Genomic DNA, 22,215 nt, shown 5'->3' with positions numbered 1-22,215 from the left:
CAAAAACGGCAAAGAAAAAAAAAATTCTCGGGGGCTCCCACCCCCGAACCCCTGCCCGGGGCCTAGCCTAGCCCCGGACCCCGACGAGGATACATGCTTAGTGTACAGTACTTTGTTGATTAGTCGCCACATTTCAACAATTGGTTTGTGGGTTTATGTAATGGATTTATTGTATTATCTCTTAGGTGGCCGACCTAATTGTTTAGGTCTAGGGTTTGTATAAATATGATGTAATATCTCTTTGTAGATCATGTGAGTGTGGTTATAGGATTATCTACGTGCAAATAAAGTTGTAATCATATGCAGAGGTTTTGGTCGATCATAGGTGATCGAATTGGGTTTGTGTAAGAGGTTTAAGACCCCCAGCATTGAGCTTAACCGGAACTGTACTCAGGCATAGGAGATGTTATTCTTGGAGTTCAATCTTCTTTCTGGATTGTAGTCCAAAGAATTTTTGTAGTCAGTGAGACTCCTTTTGTGATGAGAAATGCACTCTAGTTTGTTGGCCTTCATGCATGTGTAGGCCCCTTGTATGTAATATTTATTCGTCTGATCAGTGGATAGATATTGTGGGTCACCAATCCCACCGTGGTTTGTCCTCTTTGAGGTTTTCCACATATAAATCTTTGTGTTATGGTGTTTATCTTTTTGGTTGCATTATTACTTGTTGTTATTTGCTTTTATGCATACCGGTTACTAAGTTGTTGTGATAATAAGGTTAAAATTAATCATACCAGGAGAACACTAATTCACCCCCCCCCCCTCTCAGTGTTCTTGGATTCCAATAAAATCTATCTTTATGGGCCTACCGCACTTCTATATGCACCCCTACTGGCGCAACACCTTATTCCTTGGTGTATGGGGAAGAAACTATTTTACCTTTGGAGGCTGAGGGCCATCATTACGAGTATCTCTACAACACCTGATAGATGATGAATCATACAGAGTTTCTAGGCTACGCCAACTTGAAATGTTAGATGAAAGGCGTCACACAGCTCAAACACATTTGCAAGCATATCAAAACCGTCTTTGTCACACCTTTAACAAGAAAGTCAGAGGGAAACACTTAGAAGTGGGAGACTTGGTCCTAAAAGCCAACCCTGAGAATTCACCTGAGATTATCAAGAGAAAATTTGAACCTAATTGGGTTGGGTCTTTCCTTGTCATTGCAGCATATGGATCAGGTACATATTAGCTTGCAACCCCAGAGAGTGAACCACTATCAGATCCTGTGAACAACATGCACCTCCGGAAGTATTATACATAGGTTTCTTTTAGCAATTCTTTCATATGATCCTAAAAAAATACAAAAAAATTGAAGTGTGAAAAAAATAAAAAAATAAAAAGTGGAAAAAATACAACAACAAAAAAAAGAAAAAAGACAAAAATAGTAAAGAAAAAACATTCGCCCTCTAGTGAAAACTTGGCAAACATGTGCTTTGGGCAAGTATCGTGGTGAGAACCTGGCAAACAGGCACTACGTGTAGCAAGGTCATCGCTCCACCGTCTATCATGATTCCCTTTGTACATAGCACAAATTTTTATCATGCCTATCCATTTTGATTTGACCCAATGTCCTTCTCCAAGCTCGTGATTAGTCAACATCAATGTCTTTCTCGGTCGATTGCCAATCCTTGTACTTGTGTTTTCTATCCTAGTCACTGTACATATTTTGGACCTTAATTGGGGGCAAATCCCTTGTCATGATCAATTGACGAAGTTATCATAGTGAACAGATCAGAGGCTACGGCATGTACATAGATTTTAAAGTCCTGAAAAAATCCCTAAAAATCAAATAAGTCTTGAAAAAATCCATAAAAAATAAATAAAGTCTTGAAAACATCCCTAAAAATCAAATACCTAAAAATCAAATAAAGTTTTGAAAAAATCCATAAAAACCAAATAAAGTCCTAAAATAATCACTAAAAATCAAATAAAGTCCTGAAAAAATCCCTAAAAATAGAAAAAATGTCCTGGAAAAATTACCAAAAAAATCAAAAAATGTCCTAAAATAATTACAAAAAAAAGAGAAAAAAGTCCTAAAATAACACAAAAACATCGTAAAATGTCTAAAAAGCAACAAAAAATCAAAGAATCTTGAAAAACCCTGAAAATTGGAAAACATAAAAAATCCAAAAATAAACACTTTTGTTTCATTTTGCCAATAAATTGTCCCTCTTGTACATAGACAAACATTTGCATAGACAACAAACAAATAACACGTTACAGCACTGTGCTTCACAAAATCATGCATTAACAGATGAATTATTCAATCAACCAAGCATTCAAACTGGTCAACTTGTCTTATCAATCAATCATCAATATCATCGGTCCTTGTTAACATTATCATGGGTCTTATACAGGGTGTAGTATACTCGAAACCAAACTGTCCTGTCTTAGACAGGGTACTGCATTCCCTAAAACCAGACAGCATGATCGTCCTTTCAATACAACATCATCACCATTTGGCAATGAAGATCAGTATGTTTGTTTGATTTATTTCAATTTGTGAGTCTTATCTTTCTTTGATTTATCTTTGATCGTGTTCCTATGCTAATTGATGATGTCATAAAGTGATTTAGAGTGGTCAGGATGGCTCATGATTGTTTTTGTTTTTTTTTTTGATTGTGGAGTGTTTCATAAATTTTTGGGCCACATATGTCTTGGGTATTTGTGATAAGTACGTTCTCTTTGTGAACGCCGCACATACCTGGACCCTTGACACACATATTGTCTTAGGTTGTTTTTTACTCATTCCTTGTCTACAATGTGTCTATTTTACGCAAAGGGATTGCATTATCGCTCTGGCCTTCAATGCCATGATGTGTCGTGTTTGTTTTTCCATATTAAATAAAGGCTCTCATTCAGTACTGTGCACTTGTGAACGCAAGGTTTCTTCGCCCTTTTTCTTTGTCCAATTTCCACTTACTAGCATTTATTTTATCAATCATCCAACTCTTTATCTCTAATCAAATAACTATTCTCTTGTTCCCTCATATTTTCTCTTTCTAACATTTCTTCTCTAATCTGAGTATACCTTCGATGTCTTCCCACTCAAAACCCTCGGCCTCTTTGCAGGTACCTGCTCTAGGTGCCTTCGCTTCAGTGGGGGGTACTGATGTTTTCGACAACTCTAATGGAATGGCCCATGCTAGTGATGATGTGCATATTGTGCCTCCATTGATGTTTGTTTTTTGTGTTGACTTGGCCGCCTATGTTTCGGGTGCGGATTGCTTAGACTTTGGGGTCTCTAGGGGATCTTATGTGGATCATCTGGCTTTTGGAAGGGGTAAGGGATCTGCTGATGTTGAGACTAAACCTTTTCCTATTTGTCAGTCTATTGCTATTAATTTGGAAGAAAAGATGGTTGAAGAGATTGATCAGGTTGCCTCTGATATTTCTTCTACTACGGTTATATGTCGGTTTAGGGGTTTTTGGCCCAGTCTCCCAAGACTCCATGAATGGATCTCTAAGCATTGGGAACCCCTCATTTCGGATTCGGTTCAGATTTTTCCTTTGGCAAAGGGAATTTTTATTGCCAAGTTTGATAAAGTGATGGATAGAAAGATCATTCTATGTGATCCCTTTTTTTGGGAGAATCGTTTCCCTTTGATGATTAAACCATGGCATGAGGATTTTAATCCCTCATCTAAATCCTTTTGTAAAATGTCAATTTGGGTTAGACTCCCCAACCTCCCACTTCATCTTTGGGTGGACCAACTCCTTGAGGAAGTGGGTGAGGCTTTAGGAGATTTTCTTATGGTAGATGTGGAGTCCTCTGATATCCTTCATTCCACCTATGCTCGTATTTTGGTAGATATTGATGCTTCTAAGGGGCTACCTGCAGAGAACAAACTTTCAACACCCAAGGATTTCTGGATTCAACCTTTGGATTATGAAGGGATTCCCTTCAGATATAGAAGATGCTTCAAGACTGGGCTTGTCGTGACTAAATGTGATTTAGAGAAAGTTAAAGTGAAGAAGCCCTCTTCTTGGTGGAAAGGTACCTCTTCTCAACATTATATAGTATTCAAGAGCTCTTCTCAAACGGTTGGGCAGGATCTTCCCATCAATGGTTCTAAAGAGCCTGTGGTGGATTCTGTTGGATCTGTCCCCTTGGTCCCTAGGACGGGATCTGATACTCCTTCAGTGGATATTGTTGATGGTGTTGTCCCTTCTGCTGACATTTCAAATGGTGTTCCCATTTTGATTCCTTATGAACCATCTGGTGGCCTTGATATTTTACAGATTGTTGGTTCTGCCCATGCAGGTGGGTGTGATAGGATTCTGGATGGTACGTCTGTTGGTACTGCCCCTATACCTGTTTTTATTTTTGTTTATGTTTCAGCTTCTAATGCATCTACTGGAGTTGTCCCTTTGTCTATTTCTTCTTCCAGGGATGTACCTAGCCCTGGATCTATTGTTCATGTTGTCTCTTTGATGTTAGTTAGCCCCTCCTTGGGCGTTGGGTTTCCTACATTGCATTCGTTGGAGTGGCAAGTTGAGGCTGCTAAGGTTGAAGAAGGTTGGATTTCAGTTAAAAACAAACATTCTAAATGTTGGCAATTAACACTCTATTGGTTGGTTTCACTATGTTGTCATTGATGGTAACATGGTTTTGCGTTTTGGCTTCATGTTTTGATTCTATGGTGTACTAGCAAGACAGAGGATTTCTTTGGTCACCGGCAATGCAGGTCGACATGGTATAGTAAAGGTTATCGATATTGGAGGCCGACATATCTTGGATCTGGCATCGACAATTTTCTTTAATGTTTATACATTTATGTTATCTAGCCGACATGTAATTTTGATATTGTATATATCTTTGTAAGCCGACATAAGGCATAAAAATTTGTATAGGGTATATAGGTCAGTTAAGATTATATCATTTACAGAGTAATAGATATAAAAATATATAGACATGGTGATGGATATGTTAATGTAATATGATGGGAAATTATTCAAAGAGATTATGTATGTGAGGAAATTATTGTAAGGGTTATTCCGGCAAAGGGTTTGGGGATTCAGACCAAAACAGACAGAGCTTAAACTGGAACTGTATTCTAGTATTGAAGATGCTATCTTAGCAGTTCACACTTCTCTGGATTGTAGTCTGGAATTTTATGTAGTCAATGAGGCTTCTATTGTGATTGAGCAGTGTTCTCTAGGTTGTAAGCCTTCGTGCAAGTGCAGGCCCCTCATATTTTGTAATATCTCTTCATATGGCCAGTGGATTGATATTGTGGGTCAAAAATCCCACCGTGGTTTTTCCTCTTTGAGGTTTTCCACGTATAAATTTGTGTGTTATGATTCTCATTTATGTGTTTGTCTTATTGGTTGCTTTACTTCTTTCAATTTTGTATTTACCGGTATACCGGTTGGTATATGCATGTTTTAATAAGGCTAAAATTTACTATTCCAGTATAACATTGATTCACCCCCCCCCCCTCTCAGTGTTATTGGTTTCCAACTCTAAAAGGTCTTCGCCCTCTTTTGACATGACCCTTAGATCCCAAAAGAAGGGATCAAAAGGGAAATCCTAATGTTAGTTGTTTTCTCCAGGTTGGTGGGGCCTATTGCTAAAACCCCTTTAGGCAGCTATTTTTTTACTGCTCGTTTCTTTCTCCTTTTGGTTATCGAATTGCCTGCAGATTTCCTATGTATATGCTTTTATTTGTCAGGAAGCTTTTCTTTTTGGAGGGATCAGTCTTTTTCGATCCCCTTTCTTGGCTTTGTTTCGTCTCGTCTTATCTCTATTTCATTTAGTGGTTATTCTTGAATATAATTAGATGTGGGTTTCAGGTTCTCCCATATTAACCTGCTTTGTACAGGGTTTCAGGTCCCTTCAAAACCTGTTTTCCCTTATTCAAAAATATTTCTTCTCTTCTTTTTGAGAGATCATTCATTCCTTCCATACATAAATAATCTCTCGAGGGGGCATCCCACCTCCATCTCGATCGACTGGGGCATGATCTTTTTAATTATTCTTTGAAACAACACTCATAATCGCATTGTCTCAAAGAGGGGTAAAATGTAGACACTCAAAATTAGTCATTACTCCTATGTCGCTAACCTAATTTTTAATATGTCTTCTATGTCGCATTTGATCTTCATCATATGTTGATATTGTGTCATTCCTCTAGTTTTAGTTCATTTCAAATCCAACCCTAATCGGTCTTGTTCATTCGCATTTGGTCCTAGATCATTATGATTGGCATTTTATCATTTTCAAATCATTCGAATTGGTCTCATCTTGACAATTAGACTTAATTCCCTTTTTTTTATATTTATATTGTCATTAATTATCAACCTCTTTATCAATAAATTTCAATCAGTCCTCTGTGACACTCTATCAGCCTTTCATTGCACTTTATCAAATGATCTTATTAGTCTCTTATCAAAGTCGTTATCAATCTTGGGTCTTTTTTTATCTTTGTCCTATTTTGTTGTCAACCTCAGTCAATTGTCATTAATTTTTATTAATTATTAGCCAATAAATCATCACTATTATGACCTAATTCAACAATTGAGTTGGTATCTTGAATTATTCAAATCATTTCCCCTGGGTTGATTAATTAAATAATTATTCAACTCTTTTGTTAACATGTCTCTTTTTTAATAGATAAATTTATATTTATTTATTCACCCTCCTTGTCCATGTCACAATTAATATTTTTATATATTAATTGGCTAATTTGAGTTATGAGTGAAATTAATAATTTTAAATTATTAATTCCACCTCATTTTCCCCTCTCCCCTTTTCTCTCCATTTGCCATAGTTTGTGTCGAGTTTAAATGGAATATTTGGAGTGCAAATGGAAGTTTCCATTTTCTTTTTGATTTAATGACTTTTTCTCTTCACTTCTAATGGTAATTTCTCTTTTAGCTCATCCTTGCACAAAATTTCAACCGTCAAATTCAGCTGATATTGTCCATTCAATGTGATTCAATGTGATTTAAAAAGCCTATAAATTGAGCTCTCATTGTTCATTTTCGACAACCATATTTCAAGTACCCTTATTGTGTCAATTTCACTCATTGCAATCTTTCTTTTCCACTTGTGTTTGCACTTGTAGGTAAAAGAAGAACAATGGAGGTCAATGAAGGCAACACATTGGGATGGTTTGCGTATTTATTTTAGTGTTTTGCTTTCGTTCTTTCAATGAATGTATTAGGATCAATTTCATAGCTTGTTATGTTTCGTGGTTACATAATTTGGGATTTGATGTTTTCCCTATTTCCTACATACAATAACATTTACTTCCAAATATTCTGAAATATTTCACAAATGAAGTCCTTCCATACTATAGTTCATAAGATGTATTTCCATAGTTTCTTTTAATCTGTAATTTGTTAAGTGTGTATACCATGTGTATTGCTTCTTTCTAGTAGACTTGCATCATTCATCATTGTTTTGGCAGCCTCTTAAATTTTTCTATTCATCCTCTCAACCATGCCATTTTGTTGCGGCATCCTAAGAGGAGACAAATGCCTTCTTATCCCATAATTCTCACAAAAAGTATTGAACTCATCACAAGAAAAATCTCCACCTCTATCAAACCTCAAACATTTGATTCTTCTATCTATCTCATTTTCAACCATAGCCTTGAATTTCTTGAACTTTTCTAGACCTTTAGATTTTTCCTTTAAGAAAGTAACTAGAGTAATCATCAATTAAGTGTGTAAAATACATGCCACCTTGTTGACCTCTTGTTCTAGTCAGACCACAAAGATCAGTGTGCACTAATTCCAACAATTCAGTATAAGATTATTTTTTAACTTTAAAAGTTCTCATTGTTTGTTTTCCTACTTGACTTTCTATGCAAATAGCATTAGTAGGCTCTGTAATCTTTGACAAATCTCTCATAGCTTGAATTGAACTAATCCTTGCTAAATTATCAGAATTAATATGACACATCCTCTAGTGCCATAATCAACTCTCATTAATCTGTGCCATCAGGCAATATCCGCCAGTTGTCCTAAACTGATAAACATTTCCATCTGTCCTCTTTCTAGCTGCAATCATAGTTTCGGATCTTTTTCTGATCTCACATCCATCATCCTAAAAAACAAGATTATATCCATTTCCACATTTTACCAACACTCAAAAGATTACGATTCAATTCCTTAACATAGAAAACATTGCTAGTATTATGTTTGCCATCAAAACTGATAGAACCAATTCCAACTATGCTAGTCGTCTAATCATTTCCAAATCTAACAACGCCTCCATCATATTTTTCAAGATTTACAAAGTTACTCTTGTCACCAATCATATGATTTGAACATACACTATCAATAATTCATTCATCTTTATCTCTTCTATCATGAAAAGAAAATACAACAGTACCTTCAGTTTTAGTAGCATCTTCCAAATATTTTTCCTTCGCAATTTTGTCAAGGTTAGTAGAACAAGATTCTTCCTTTACTGCCAATAACAAACATTCACTGTCTTCTTCATAATCAAATTCATCATCAAAAATACTAGCATCTCCTTTAACATAATAACCCTTCTTATTGAACTTTCCTTTTCTTTCCTTATTATTTTGATTTGCAATTTTGTCGGGACATCTAGAAGCATAATGACCAACCTTTCCACAGCTAAAATATTTAAAGGGCAACTTAACTTTGCACTTTCTAGTTCCTTTCCTCATTCTTCTCACAAAGTTTGCCTCAATCTCATAAAAGTTTTCTTCATCATATTCCTCATCTTTTGTTGATTTAATAGCCTTAAGTGCAGTTTTTGTTCTTGCACTAGTAGTACCAAATTCTCTCTCAAAAGAAAGTAATGAGCCATACAAGTATTCTCAAGTATACTTATTCTAATTTTGTGATTCTTCCATTGTTGAAACCTTAGAGTTGTAGGGTTTAGTAAGAGTTCTGAGTACCTTTTTCACAATTTCATCTTCCAGCAAGTTACCACCAAGACCTTTGATCTCATTTACAACATCATCTATGATCTACGGGTAGCTAGTTATATTGTCTTCTTTTTCCATCCACAAACATTCATACTTAGTCTAAGCATTCTACAACTTAGCTGCTTTGACTATATGATCTCCTTCATAAGTATTTTCTAATTTATTCCAAACATCATGAGCAAATTCTAAAGATACAACTTTTGTTAATTCAGTCATAGAAAAAGCACTAAAAATAGCAAACCTTGCATTTTCATTATCTTCAAATTCCTTGATCTCATTCAGAGTGTTCAACCCAGTCGTCGGTTTGATGTACTTTTGTGTAATAGACTTCCAAACTTCATAACCAAGAAAAAGAAGGTAACCTTGCATCTTCACCTTCCAAAAAAGTATAGTCGGATCCATCAAACATAGGGATTGTTAGTTTGTGCACCATTAGGATCTCCTCAAGAGGTTAAGGTGTTCTCCAAGGAATCAAAGCCCTGATACCAATTGTTGAATGCTCTATGTACAAGACAACTAAGAGGGGGAGTGAAATAGTTGTCCACAAAAATCCAAAATTGTTGTTATGTACATGAGCATGAAAGAACATGAAAAGCAGAACATGTCATACAATGAAACACCAAATTTGATGTGTAAATTCCTGGTAAGGGAAAAACCACAAAGAATATTATTCTCAATATATGAACACCTATTAGGGTGACACCGGTTAAGGTGTTTTTTTACAAAGAAAGGCTCACTGCTTAGATGAAAAAGAATAAAAGAGAAAGAATCCACCACTGGTACACATCTGCAATCGTATGATCTATAGATACCTTCAACTCACTATGTCTGGTAGCTAACACATGAAAGTCCACACTGCTCAACACTTTTTACCAACTCAAACAACACTCATCGCCAAGTCAAACAATCAAGGGGATAGATCCTCTTTCACACACCTTCATCACATATGTCGATACACACATTCCACGACTCACACTTTCTTGCCTTTTTTGTCCTCGATAAATTGTCCTTTATTTTTATCATCCTTACATATGCAAAATCTCCCAAGGTCGGATAGACATCTTAATCAAACAAAATTCAAATTAAGTCGGCACTAAAAATTCCTGCAGTGGAAAAGAATGTAAAGTGGACCACAACATGCCTTAACATAGACCAAAATAAACATCATACATGTTACACATCGATCCATAATCATAGAAGCAACAATATGAAGTGTAAACACACAAGGTCAACCAAACCTAGAGTAAACACCATTGAACTTTGAAAATATGCCTCTAAAGCCTAAGAACTTATGCTATATTAAAAAGAATGAGGCCAAGGACACTATCAACTTATCTCCAAAACCACAACACCAGAAACCATAACATGGATAAATACGAAGCATGCATTTCACATGGAAACACTGTCAAACACCACCACACACTGGTGAACACAACCTCCATTGCACTGCAATCTAGAACACCAAATCCCGAATCTAAAATCTCTAAACACTGGTTGACAACATATCCAAATTGCATGAATAGATGTACAATATAGAAGAAATGCAAAGCAAATATCTCAACACAATTGCATAGGAAATTCAACATCAACTATACTAACCAGTCACTAATGACAACCAAAGCATATTGACATCAATAACAACACACCAACAGCTCAGTCTGCCCAAACTTGCAACATGTTGTTATGATAGTTGGTGCCCATAATTCTTGGTCACTCAATTTTGTAGATTCATACTTTGGAATATGTTCCAACTCTCCACATGGTTCAAAGATACTATTTATTATGATGCTATTTATGATGTAATAATAAATTGATCATGAAAGAATTTTTTTTTTAACATACTGTGGGTTTTGGTACTCTTGGTTTTGGAAAAAAAAATCATGACTTTTTATTTATAGTTCTCTATAAATTAGATGCCTTATATAGTTATTTTACGAGTTTTTTGTAGGTCAAGAATTGTTAAGCTACTACAATATTTTCAAATTGAAGTGAGAAATTCATGTGTATTTATGTAAAACTTATATTGGATTAATGTATGTGTGTCCTCCCTCTGATGGTGGATATTATATTTATTCATTTGCATCTAATGTATGTGTTTATTTATGTATACTTGTTGATTTTTATTTATTAATTTAAATATTGCATGTTTTTTTGTTTGTTTTTTTGTAAGTGTTATCTATTATGGGGATAGCACCCTATATTGATAATAAACAGAATTACATATGCATCGGGCCCCCAAAAAGGATATGGCCCAAACTATAATAACAAAAAATAGTCAACATCCAGGCACAGCCAATGCCACTACACAAGCCTCAGAATAGTTGCAATGCGATCACCCAAAGTTGCCACCTTTTCAATATTATTGTCTAGCAACCAGCCGAGATCCTCATTCATCATCCTTCAAAATGGGCCCAATTCGCCAGAGGAGACCCCTGCACGAAATACATCCCAAACATTGCCCATAAAATTTTCCTTCTTCGACCGTAATTCTCTCGCAACAACTTGAGTCTCATCATCTGAATCTGAAACATCCATGTCGGAGAGGAAGCACGCAGGGTTGAAGAAAGGGCCCAATATGCTCGCTCACTCCTCTTTCAGTTCCATGACAGTGTTGCCTACTGCATTGGCATCTACATCCCTAACAAACCTGTCCATTTTCTCAATGCATGCCTCCTTGGAAGGAAGAGTGTCCACTAACAGGCATAGAATGGTCTCGTAGATGAATCCATCGCACGAATGCTTTTCTCCGCTAAGTGCCTCCTCAACAATCGCAACGATTGTTGCCTACCCTTCGACATCAATGTCGAACAAGCGGTCACATTGATCTACCAAAGACTCCTTACGACACATACAACTTAGCCCGGAGTGATGAACCATGATTCTGTGGCAACTGAGAAGAAGCTTCCTCAAACACAAAACTAGTCTTTGCAAATTACTAATCTAAAATTGCCCTGTGAATCCTCCATACTTCCTAAAATAGTCGGTCGGGAAACAAATTCGAGGTTTCTGCCCAAACAAAATCCAAGCAAATCTGCCTCTGTTGTCTAAGAAAAGAAAGGAGAGCGTCGTATTATGTGCGTGTCATCACCCACACCACATGAAGAGGCCCTCGAACTCAACTTATCTCTCGAACACACAAAGCCAAGGAATTAGGTCTACCCAATCCCTGCCCTAGGGATTGATGATTTCTCCCAAATCAAGATCTGCAGCAGAGCGTCCAGAATCTCATCCGCTGAAGACAACTATCTGGACCATGGACTGCATATTCCCATATTGGTCAGGAAATCCGCCATTGAATTTCCTTCTCAGTATGAGTGTGTAAAAGTACATTCAGAGATGTGCCCTGTAAGGTGTTGGATCCTCTGGAGCATGGACTGCATATTCCCATATTGGTCAGGCAATCCGCTGTTGAATTTCCTTCTCGGTATGAGTGTGTAAAAGTATATTCAGAGATGTGCCCTGTAAGGTGTTGGATCCTAGGGATCCAATAGTCTAGCTTTCAATCTGTGAATCGCTGATTAGATATGCCATTGAGGATAACTTGTGAAACACCTTCAATCATAACCTTGTGAACCCCTTTCTCCACACACCATTCAAGGCCTGCCACAAGTGTTGTTACTTCAGCAATGTTGTTGGTCGATACTCCTATCGAGCCATATTTAGCCCCCAACATATCGCCAAACTCATAATTGCCCCATATCCAGACTCACCTGAATTCCCTCTGCAAGCCCCATCGAAGTTCATTTTCAAAACCCAGAGAGAGGAGGAGTCCACTTAATACTTTTTCTACAAGATTTCGAGTCAGAGAATTTGTAGTCACTGTTCTTCGACAATATCCAAATGTTTTCCTTCGCCATGTCGCATTTTGTATATGTTTTATAAGTTCTACCAAGGGTCTTGACATTAACCACTTCTTCAATGGCATGTTTGATCTTTGGAATGTGGACATCAACTTCCAAAGCCTTGTCATTAAAAATACGGCGATTTCTCTCCTTCCAAAGATGCCATGTCAACATAGATGGACTCACAACCCAAAGAATACCCCATTTGGAAGACTTTGCCGAATTTGGCCAAGAACAAAGGAAGTCTTTTAGCGACTGATTCCTGACCAGATGACACTGCAAACAATCAAGGAGCCAGTCCCAACACCACTTTGCGTAGGGGCACCAAAAAGGTAAATGCTCGACCGTCTCTCCATCCTCCTTACATAACGTACATACACTAGGTCCCGAGATGCCAATCAACTTTAGTCTCTCCCCTATAAGAATACCTTCGTGCAACACGATCCACAAAAAAGCACCCGCCTTAGGTAGAACACTTTTATGCCCGCTCAATGCCTCGGGCCACTCAATGTCTTTCTCTCTGTGTCTTTCTAATTTGTAACCCAATTGCACTTTATACATTCTTGATTTGGCCGCATACCACAGCAAACTGTCCTCTTCACAATTGTAGTGAATCTTTTTCTTACTGCAAAGCAATTCCTCCAATTTCTTCCAGTTTTCCTGATTCCATTACCCCACCTCTTTCCAATTTATCTGAGCGGTAGAACTAGGCACGTGTTACATATAGTCTGCAGCAAATGGGCCGACTGAGGCTTCCACCTGATTGAGCCAATCTTGGTCCTCAAAAGCCTCAGCCAAGGGGGGATCTCCATTCCACGAGTCTCTCCAAAACCTTGCCTTTTTGCCATTGTCAATTTTCCAAGACAAATGCTCTATAATAATTCTCCTACTTTCCCAAATAAAACGCCAAATAGGGGATCCTCCATCTGAATTTTCCAAAGTGAAAATTCTTTCTGAGTTTGGGGAATCAAGATATTTTTTGGATAATATTTTGCACCAAATTTTTTGAGGGTGCATGTACATTTTCCATGCCAACTTGGTGCCAAGTGCCAAATTATGCAAATTCATCTTCCTCAGACCAACCCCTCCCTCATCTTTTATTAGGCAAGTCATTTCCCAATTAATCGAAGGGATTTTCTTCTTATCTTTAGACCCTTCCCACAAGAATTTTTTAAGTAATCCATCTAGATCATTTGTTGCTTTGGAGGATAATCTGAAACATGACATATAGTAAATAGGTACAGCCAACAATACCGACTTGATCATTTGGATCCTTCCAGTCTGTGTAAGCCATTTGTTTTTCCACATTGCCGCTTTGGTATGACATTTATTGAACACCTCCTCCCAAATCTTATTCTGGGATCTCCCTGCAAATAGTTGCACTCCAAGATATTTGATGGGGAACTCACCAATCTGAAAAATCCAAAATGTTTGCGATCTTCAGTTGGGTTCTCTTGCTAATATTGATGAAGTAGACCACATATTTAGTTTTGTTCATGCTTTGTCCTGAACCAATCTCATATTCCTCCAAGATGGTTTTGATTGTCTTTGCTTCCCTCTCTGTGGCTTCTCCAAAAATAATAGTGTCATCAGCGAATTGGGAATTAGATATAGGATTTAGGTCTTCATGAATTGAAATGCCTCTCCATCTACCCAAAGCTACTAACTTTTTTATATTTCTACCAAGAGCTTCTGCCATCAAAAAAAACAGGAAGGGTGACAAGGGGTCTCCTTGTCTTAACCCGTTAGTAGCACAGAAAAAGCCGCACACCGAGTCGTTAACAATGATCAAATAGCATATGGAAGAAACATAGTGTTTAATACAATTTATCCAACCTCTCTCAAAACCAAATTTCTCTAGAATAGAAAACAAAAAAGGCCAAATTACCCGGTCATAAGCTTTGCTAACATCAAGCTTCACAGTCATTCCATGCTTCGTGACTCTACTCATGGTATGGATGGTCTCTGCTACAGTTATAATGCTATCTGCGATCTCCCTCCCCGAGGTGAAGCCATGTTGTTCAGGAGAAATCAATTTATCCAAAATAATCTTCAATCTATTGACCATAGTCTTGGATATGATTTTGTATAGAGAATTGCACAACGAAATTGGTTTGTAATCGGCCATAGTCTTGCAAGTCTTCTTTTTGGGAATTAATGTGATCATGGTATTGTTGATTTCTTTGACAAACTTACCTTTCTTGTGAAATTCTTCAACAACCTTCCAGATGTCTTCTCCCATGAAACACCAGTACTTCTGAAAGAATTCCATGGTCACCCCGTCCGGGCCTGGTGCCTTGTGGGGATGAAGTGCAAAAGTGGTGTCCTTGATTTCTTTGATCGAGAATGGGCACATCAGGTAATTGTTGTCCTCCAGAATAACTTCTCTATCGATAACCTCCAATAGGTTTGAGAACCCACCATGAGTCTGACCATCCACCAATCCCAGAATCTGTTTAAAATATTCAACTACAACTTCCTTAATCTCCTCTTTCTTTGAGGTTTGCATCCCATTCGAATTCTTGATGGAATCAATTATGTTTTTACCACGTTTGGCCTTTACCGATGCATGAAAAAACTTGGTGTTCGCATCTCCCGCACTAATCTAGAATTCCCTTGATTTTTCTCGCCAATAGATTTCCTCTCGAAGCATAATTTCAGCAAGATCATTTTTTAGCTATTTTTTTGTTAAGAAATCGTCTTCCGACATGCCATTAACAATAATCGAATTATTCAGGCTGTCAAGCTCCTCCTCTATTCTGATTTTCTCAGAAAATATATTTTTGAAAGAGGCCACATTCCAAAGTTTTATTTTATCTTTGATAAACTTCATCCACTGAGAGAAACAAAAGTTGGGTGTGCTGACAAAAATATTGCTCTCCATCCACCACTTCACCAGATTTTTGTGAAAATTAGGATCCCTCCCCCACATGCTTAAAAACTTGAAATTCCCTTTGACCTTGGCTTGAGAAACGTTGGAATAAATCTGAACCGGGAAGTGATCAGAGAGGGAAAAAGGCAAGATACTTGATTCCAAGTTAAAAGAAGATTCAACCCAAAACGGTCCTACAAAAAATCTATCAAGCCTCTCTAAAATGCTTGCAAACTTTGCTCTTCTATTGGTCCAAGTAAAACATCCATTTTTTGGGACTACATCAAAAAGATGATTGTTGGAAACAAAGTCCCTGAAATATTGCATGATTCGATTGGACATTCTTAAGCCACCCTTCTTTTCATCAATATCAAGCAATGCATTGAAATCCCCCACCACCACCGCTTTCTCCCAATCTGTAGTTTTGATTCGCTCTGTAATTTCAATCCATACTTTGAGTTTGTCCTCTATTTTGGTAGGCCCATACACATTAAACAATGGAAACTCGATGTCTTCAATTAAAAATTTGACCCAACAGAAGATCCAGTTCTCAGATTTCTGAATCAATTTAATTAAAACTTTATCAAGGTCCCATAAAGTTGCCAATCCACCCGCAAAACCATTGGTTTCCTGAAAAAAACCATCCCAATTTTTGCATGAAAGAAGAAATCTTGAAGCTTTGTCCATATTTAGCTTGGTCTCCTGTAACAGAATAACTTCACTCGATATTCTAGCCATGGCACGTTTGACCAAGCGACTTTTGTTAGGGGCTAAAAGCCCCCTGACATTCCAAGTAGTTATTTTCATTTCGCACCAAGGGAGAGTCCATCTCCCTTGGATTTTTTCATGAAATCCAATACACTAATAATCCCTTTCTCTTTGGCCTTGTCTTCTCTCTTATGGCGATTGCTTTTCCTACCTCTCCACCTTTAGCCTTACCCAACAAAATGTTTGTTGATTGACTAATGCTTCTGGGATCGATGTTGTCCAATTCGTCATCCAAATGAAACTCATCTTCCGATTCCAAGTCATAGTTGATTTCGTTATCTGAAAAACCTTGGTGATTGATAGGATCTGGTCTGGAAGGAGACAATCTAACATCATCCTCTTTTACATCTTCTGAGCGTGCTCCAGTGCACTTTGGGGATGGCGATTTAGATGTCTAAATTGGAATTTTGTCAACTTCATCGCCTTTGTTTGCATTTGTAACCGTTAACTGCATGTTCAACTTTGTAACCCACTTCTTGGCATTCCTTGCGGGTTTGACAAAGACTCTGCATTTTGCGCTTTGATGGTTCTTTAAACCGCATCTCCCACAAGTTGGATGATATGCTTCAACTTCCACTTGCTGCATCCAAACATTGTTCCCTGACAAAAGTGATAGATTAGAAGGAATCTTTTTCACAGCCGCTATCTTAAGCCTTGCATACAAGTATGAATCACTTTCCATAATTTCATTATCAATATCAATCAGTGTGCCCAACGATCTTCCAATTTTTTCAAGGCATGAATCATTCCAATATTCTAAAGGAAGATTGTACAGACGAATCCATACAGGATGATTGTATACTGCCAAGAGTAAAGGATTAAAATTGGGTTGCCAAGGCTGCAAATATAACGGACTCTCCTCCACAAACCAATTCTGTTGAATCAAAATTTTGTTTCTCACTTCTTCATCCGTAAAGAAGACAATGAAAAAACCTTTAGGCGTGAATTTGATAATAACTTTGGAATCCCAATTGCTATACACCCATTCTTTAATTTTATTTCTGTTGAATCTAATTCCAATGAATTTGTCGATAACTGCGTGTTTTGTCCACAGATCTAACTCTTCTTCAACTTCGTTTGAGATGTCTATTTCCACATCTATCGCTCCCGCCTCTGGTGGCACTTCTTTTTTACCCGTAATACCAGGATTCAAAGGTTCTCTCCAGCCATCCTTGTTTGATTTTCCGCCATTCTGAAACTGTCGTTGAAACCCTCAAAACCTGCTCCTCACCATCTCGAAACTCTATTCATTTAGAATACATTTAAATATTGCATGTTTCTCCAAGTTCTAGTTTAAATTTATAATGGTTGTTATCACATGATTTAAATGGATTAGAAAACTTATTTTTTATATCATCACTATATTTATTCATGTATATAATCATAATGTAATATCAAAGCCTACATTTATGATTCAAGAGGAAAATATTATTGAAAGTTTTGTGAGGATTTTTTGTGGTTGTCTTTAATTTAGTGAGTTTTGCATATCCTTTTATGGTTGTAGTCATGGCATTTTTTACCACTCAAAAAAAATTAAGTTCAATGGTTCTAGGTATGAGTTGTAGAAGTTAAATATCGAGGATCTCTTGGAAGAAAGAGGCCAATAGAAATTAGTGGAAATTGAAGGAAATCCTAATAGAATGTTTGATGAAGATTTTTAAAAGTTTGACAAGAAGGCATGAAGAACCATTCAATTGTGTCTTGAAGACTTTATTCGCTTAACCCTCTCAAAGGAGACCACTATATTTTCATTGTGAAAGAGGATAGAGTAAGTGTGAACAAGGGTATTACCTATGCAATTTTCCCTTTGTAGTGCACAAGGCACATTATCTAACTGGTTAATGGTTAGATCCTATTCACACATGTTCATGCACTAAGCTTACTTAGGAAACTAGGAATATTCATAAAAGGTACTAGTTGTCATGTGATCTTATCACTAGTTGTCTCATGTCAAAGGAGTAAGACACTTGTCATGATCTTGTCTAATCCTACATCTTAACCTTGTCTATTTAAGAAAGGCACCATATGTACATTATTTATAATTGTATCAATATAGTCATCTTGCATATATTATTGCAAATCTACACTTTTTTTTTCTCTCTTGTAGAAGGAAGTTTTGGTTGCAATTGATCCTAAGAGCTTGAATCTCTGAGCAAATTCAACATGGTATCAAAGCTTCAGAATTGCATATCCCCTTCTCAGATTTGAGATTCATTTGAGCATGAGTTATTGCTAGGTTACAAATCTTTGTGGATCTTGAAAAATTTAAGTATTCTCTTATCTTGCATCATATGATGACCTGGAGAATAAAAAAAATTATGATAGAAATGTTAGATTTTAGGGGGGTTCTCTTTGTGGCTTCATATTGCAAGTTAATTTTGGTGCATGCTAGTGCAAATATGAGCTTGCCATCAAGTTTAGAGTGTCCAAAAAAGTCATTTTTCCATTCTTTTGGTCTAAATTGGATATGTGAGATCAAATATATGAGGGTTTGAAGTTAGGAGGTGGTTTCCAAATCTAGGTAGCTACAAATTTGGATATTTTGGGTTAAAAAAACTCTACCATCACATCTAAAAGACCTAAAAATGCCAATCTTAACTATCAAACCATCAACAATTTCCCCACACCATTAGTTTTGTTCGTATAATTGTATCTAATCCATATAGAAGGTTTTTTACCATATATACATGTCACATGTGTCAACAATAGTATGTTCTACAAATTCCCTAACATGGTAAATGAATATTCATCAATTTATGCCAAAACATTGTCACCCTACATCATTTGTACATTCTACAATTTTTATTTTTATTTTTGTGCCGCATTAGTGTTGTGTTGTTGAGCACCTAGTTTTGGACAAATCAAGTGGATGGTTTGTCAAGCCAAAAAGGAGACTTTGGACAAGTAGCCCATGAATGGTGCACGCTCCACCATTGTTCTACTTGTGTTGTGTAATTGTTGCATCTTATGTTGTTATTATTACATTTGATATTCTTATGATATTCCTTTGAGAAAATAAAGATTGTTGTTATATTGATTCACCACTCCCCCCCCCAGACTCTCAGTATAACTATGTGCTTATCAATTGGTAGTACTCAATGAATCACCAACAAAAGAAGAATGAATGATCTCAATTGAAAAAGTAAGAACTCCAAGAGAAGTCTCTAGATCATCAAGACACTCAAGTTCTACACCAAAGGGAAGATTGTCGATATCATCAAGTGGAATGAGACAATCTAAAGTAAGAGCATTTGGGAATGGAGGAACATGAGGATCTACAAAAATATCTCAAATCTTGGTCTGAATTGTACATGGGAACCTAATTCTTGTAATATGATGATAAGTTTCTCTGAAGATGCTTGTATTAAAACTACAACCAATTAATCCTATAATATGATCATTCTTATTACCCCATAGAAAATTATTCCTCTGTCTCATAAATAAGTCCATAAAGATAAGGCAAAATAGTAAGCCACCTATAATGTGTTACAATGCCTTTTTGTGATTATAGTTCTATTAGAGATTAATCAACATACAAGCTGAGCTAGGTAAACATTTTTCTGCCCTTATATGATTTGTTTCAATGTTCACTTTGTTTCATATTGTACTACTTGTATCTCATGGCTTACAAGTTGAGCTAGGTAAACATTTCTTTGCCCTTTTATGATTTGTTTCAATGTTTTCTTTACTTCGTTTCGTACATATTATCCTACTTGTATCCCATGGCTTAATTGACCTTTCTTATTGTCCTACTTATATCCTAACTTGATGTATTTCTCAAGTTTTTATTTCACACCACATTATATAGATTGCCCTTAAGCATACCTACATGAGATTCTTACCTTTTCCATATTTTACTACCAAAGATCACTTAGCAAATGCCCAATCATATTCCATTATATTATCCTCCTCAATATCATCGTGTTAAATTTAAGTGTATATTTAAGCAAACAATATAAGGCCCTCATCATTGTACTAGATCATTTTTCTGCTACTTTATGTCAAGTCAATCTCGTTGGCATTGCTTTCTACAAGGGGGACGTGTCTATTCTAGCTTCAAAACGACAGTACGGATTGACTAACACTTTATGTCAAATCAATCTCGTTGGCATTGCTTTCTACAAGGGGGACGCATCTATTCTGGCTCCAAAACGACAGTACGGATTGACTAACACAGGTGTTAGACACGCATTTTACACCCGTCAATTTTACAATTAATGGGTGTGATTGACTAACTTGTCGCTAACACATCATACGAAAGGTCCGTTTTGGAGCCAGAATAGACACAGCCCTATGAGGGCAAATACCTTTTGAAAATTATGTTGATAAGAGCATCCAAAATGTAGAGTATCCTTTTCTTTTACAACTAGTTAGTAGAACGTTGAAAAATAAAAAATTCAACTAGCTCCAACTCTTTTTGAGTGAATTCTTCAATTTCGATTGCACCATGTCTAACTTCCACAAAATCTTCATTCATGTCATGATCTCACCAACATTCCCAATCTAGATGCAACATTACGAATACATCTTATCGTACAGAATTTACTTCAATTGGTAAATGACTTATAGTGATTCATTAATTATTGTTCCTTGGCAACAAGGAAATTGTAACTCTGGCATAACCATATTGCATGCATCCCCTTCTAATGTCAAATCACAAACACTCTTTCTCTATTATTTTCTTTCCTCGTTAAAGTTGCCAAATTAATATATATGGGTTAAAGCATAATACCATGCCATCTTAGGGTCAATTAAAAATTTAATATACTTTTGTAAATAAGTTAATAAATGCATGACAAGCATCACAATTTAAAAAAAGGGTCATGCATATTTTATTATTTTAATGAACTGGACATTTTTCGTTTACTTCACTGTTTTTGAACCAGAGTTTTAAAATGGCACATTCTGTTTATCTTTCACCCATATTATAAGTCCTGTAAAAAATTTCTTAATTCAATTTACTAAGCAAAATTTGAAATTAAGACATTCATCGACCTTGCATGTCACAACTAATACCATACAATATATGACCAAATGATCAAATCCCAAGTTGTGGCTCAGCCAGTGAAGGTGTTTGTTTCACAAAGGCTACCGTGGTTCCATTATTGCTAAATGAATGGCAAATAAATGCATAGTGTAAGAATTAGGCAGTCCAAACAGCCAAAAATAAAATATCACTACAAAAGAATCCCTTTATAGATAATGAATACTTATTCAATTGAATTAATCGAAGTATTATCGTATTATCATACCAAAACACCCTTCCCAAGAGAGGTGTGCATGAATGATAATAAAACTTTTAAATGGACATCCATAGCAAGTTTTTCTTTCAAACGTTTGATACTTCAAAATAAGCATTGAATATAGATACATCATCCACAATGACCTTCCATAGTTCAGTAAACTTTAATATTGTCTCAAACCTTGCAGTGTTCCTCCAAGATTCCAGGATAGGATACAATTTTCAGGACATTAAAAAGCAGGCACAAAAAATTCTGGAGGGCCGCACAGCAGGGGATGACGGAAGGAAGAAACACAGAAAACTATAAGCAGTTGACGTTTTAAAAATAAATACATTGTGCTGAATTTGAAGCGACAATCCTCCCCAATTTAGCTTTTCAGCATCTCTCCTAAAAAATATTTTTTGAACTCTTTTAGACTCTTCAATTTTGAGGGAATAATAAAGATGTTCCCTTCAAGTCCCCAAATCCTTAACATATCTGGGTCGTCACTCAGACACCCAGGGGTGTGTCCCTATGAAATGTTACCCAAAAGCAATCCATATCTAATTACAAATCTCCAATCAGAATTACCC

This window comes from Cryptomeria japonica, chromosome 9, assembly GCF_030272615.1.
Source record: "Cryptomeria japonica chromosome 9, Sugi_1.0, whole genome shotgun sequence".
Taxonomy (NCBI): Eukaryota; Viridiplantae; Streptophyta; class Pinopsida; order Cupressales; family Cupressaceae; genus Cryptomeria; species Cryptomeria japonica.
Note: the sequence above shows the minus strand (reverse complement) of the source record.